The sequence below is a fragment of the Aulostomus chinensis genome, chromosome 7 (assembly GCF_037954235.1).
Source record: "Aulostomus chinensis isolate RoL2024-O1b breed Wild chromosome 7, RoL_Achi_v1.0, whole genome shotgun sequence".
Taxonomy (NCBI): Eukaryota; Metazoa; Chordata; class Actinopteri; order Syngnathiformes; family Aulostomidae; genus Aulostomus; species Aulostomus chinensis.
The window spans coordinates 8,869,176-8,872,404 of NC_141326.1; the positions used below are offsets into that span (position 1 = coordinate 8,869,176).

Here is a 3,229-nt window from a genome sequence, read left to right on the forward strand (position 1 = left end):
CTAAGCCGCTCCCACATGACCAATTCCGTGTGCTTCTTCCAGTGCCCGCTTTCTGATTCCAGGGGGCAGTATTAGCCGTCCATCAGGCCCTCGCCAGAGCCCCTCAGTTTCAAGTCCTCCTCTCTGTTTCCATGTTGTCTTATCCTGTGGTGAGGCCCCTCTTTGAGATTGGCTGATGTCAATCAGCGTGACCTGTGGAGAAATTTGTAGTTCTTCTTCCATACTCACCATTTGTAGTTGGGGCAGATAACCTGTCGCTCTTTTTGCTGCCGCATCTGCTTCTCGGTTCCCTGTTGCTACTTCTGTAATGGCATTGTCATGACCTTTGCACTTTATGATAGCCACCTCCTGGGGAAGTTGCAGAGCTTCTGCTAATTCTCTCATTTCCCGCTCGTGTTTAATGGGTTTGTTACCTGCCGTGAGGTATCCTGCTCTGATCCATTGTCCCAGCTCCACATGTTCTCCTAGTTTGAGAGCTGCAATGAGAGCCATTACCTCTGCTTTTTGTGCGGATTGCTGTCCTTCTAGTTGCCGGGCCTCTATTGTCACCCAATTGGGTCCTTCCTTCTTCATTACCGCGTATCCTGCTTTCAGTCCACCTTTTTCATCTTTGTAGCAACATCCGTCTGTGAACATCTCTTCAGCATCTGTTAATGGTTGAGCTTTCAGATCTGGTCGTACCTTTTCGTTCTTTTGTGCTTCGTGTTCACACTCATGCGGTGGTACGGTTCCCATCCGATCCGCCATGTTGATTCCTTCATGGGTGAATGTGATGTTTGGTGTTTCCGTATTTTACTGAGTCTCTGTTGCCTTAATGATGTCAGGGTGAATGTCTGGGAGTTGACATATGCTATAATGCTATGTGACGTGAGTACCCTTAGGGGGTGTCCCTGTTTTTTGAATCAGTTTTGCTACCCCTGCTGCATGTTGTGTGCATTTTGGGTGTCGTTTTTCCATCGAGTCTAGCATTATGCTGATGTACATGAGTATGCTCCTTTCTCCTTCTTTTTTCTGAATCAGAACACCGTTAACCACTCCTTCTGTTTCAGAAACGTCGAGGAAAAATGGAGACTGGTAGTCGGGTCGGGCCAGGTGTGGGGCCTGTGCTAGTTTCTGTTTGAGTTGTATGAAGACTGACTCGGTGTCTTTGGTCCAATTTAGTTTAGCATTGAGGTTACGCATGCCATGCTCTTTAATCAAGTTACAGAGAGCCTGTGTCGTGCCCGTATATTCAGGAATGTAATTGCGACTGCACCCAGTCAGGCCGAGAAACAACATTTCCTTTACAGTCATGGGCTTTGGGTGATGCAGAATGGTAGATCTATGTGCAGGCGACATGCCAGCTCCTTTTCGCGAGAGTACTCTGCCCAAAAAGGTAACTTGCGTCCTGACCGCTTGGAGTTTGTTTTTACTGACCTTAAAACCAGCCAATCGGACGAGGACAGCCTTTGTTGCGGCCAGGCACGCTGCTGGTGTCGGTGCTGCAATGAGAAGATCATCTACATACTGGATTAGAGTGGTGTCCGGAGGAAGCGGACAACCATCCAGGGCTTGTTTTAGTACCTGATTGAATAGTCCTGGTGACAGCGCAAATCCTTGTGGTACCCTGGTGTATCGCCACTGTTGTCCTCTGTAGGTAAAGGAGAAAATGTCTCTGCATTCGTCTGCTAGTGGTAAGCAGAAAAAAGCGTTAGCCAAATCAATGCATGTGAACCATGTTTGGTGCGGTCCCAAATTAGTGAGTGCCACATAGGGGTTGGGCACAGGAATGGTGGCTGTGGTCAGAATTTCATTTATAGCACTTAGATCATGTGCCATGAGATATTTACCTGTGTCTTGTTTTTCAACCGGGAGTATGGGAGTGTTCCATGCGGAGGTGGATGGTTCTAATACCCCGGATTTGATGAGACCTGCAATAGTGTCAGCTATACCTGCTTCTGCTTCTGGTTTGTGGGGATATTGTCTGATCCATAAGGGAGTGGTGTCTACCACAGAAAATGTTACAGGTTGACAATCATTGAGCCCGACATCCGTGGGCCCTTGTAACCACAATTCCTCAGGGAGGGTAGATAGCATCTCTTCCACTGACGGGTGGTCCATCTTTTCCCTACCGTGGTTTTTGGAAACGTGATCATGTTGTAGTGCAACTGTGTCTGTTACTTTTAGGTTAATGCAGTAGGTTTTGCAGGTGGGTGAGAACGAGACAGCAGGTATCTGAGTCGTTATCCAATCGGTGGCTGCTGTGGCTTTTTTGACCATCGGGCCAAGATCTTTAGCTTGATGGTTAGGATGTAATGCGAGGGAAACGTGTGGAACTGCTTCGTCCTGTATATGATACCATACCATCTATTCCTTGGAGAGGATTGTGGCCGCGGTTACACCCTCTGGACCAGCATAAATATTTTGTGATGTGATTTGCCATTGTTTACCTTCCAGGTGTGCTTCGAATTCTTCCTGATACCACTCATTACTCATTCGGTCGTAGAAGAGGGTAACATGAGGTGGGCCGGGCGGAGGGACATAGGGCTCGAGTAGGGAGATCCAGGGTTTCCAATGCAGGTAGGCAAACAGGAGGCTATTACATAGGGGGGTTTCAGGCTGTAACATACCCCAATAGATGTCCACCAGCTTGTCCTCCAGTGGCTTAAGAAGGTACTGCCCTGCTCCGTGGGTGTTAGTATTACATCGGAGGCATGTTCCATCTGGTAGAGTCACAGTGAGTCCATCTGGACTGCACAGGATGGAGGCTCCTAGTTTGATGAGAAGATCTCGCCCCAACAGGTTAACAGGTACACCAGGAGAGACAACAAATGGATGCAAAAGAGTCTGTTTACCTAATTGGGTTTTCAGTGGTATTGTGACCGGCAGTTTCTGTCCAACCCCAGAGAAGCCCACGATGTTCACCGTTCTCGAGGAGATAGTCTCTTGTGGTGGTTCAGAGTTTAGAGTTGAGAGTGTGGCTCCTGTGTCGACCAAAAATGACAGGTCATCATCCAACACCCTTAGAGACAACATAGGATCTGCCTTACCTATGTCATCTGGGTTTCTCGGTGGGGTGTGTCACTGTTGTTGATAGGTGCCAGGCTCCTCCCACTCGTCCCCTCCTATCAGGGGATATTGTCCATCCCGGACCGGTGCGGCCTGAGGATCAGGGGTCCTCATTCCTCTGGGTGGCCCGCCACTACCTCCATGCCCAGGTGGTGCAGGTCCCTGCATGTGACATTCTCTT

At 48.8% G+C, this 3,229-nt stretch overlaps 1 pseudogene; it reads right to left on the reverse strand.

Moving 5' to 3' along the window:
• On the reverse strand, positions 1-3,015 carry LOC147258445 (uncharacterized; annotated as a pseudogene).
• Positions 3,016-3,229: the final 214 nt, after the last annotated feature.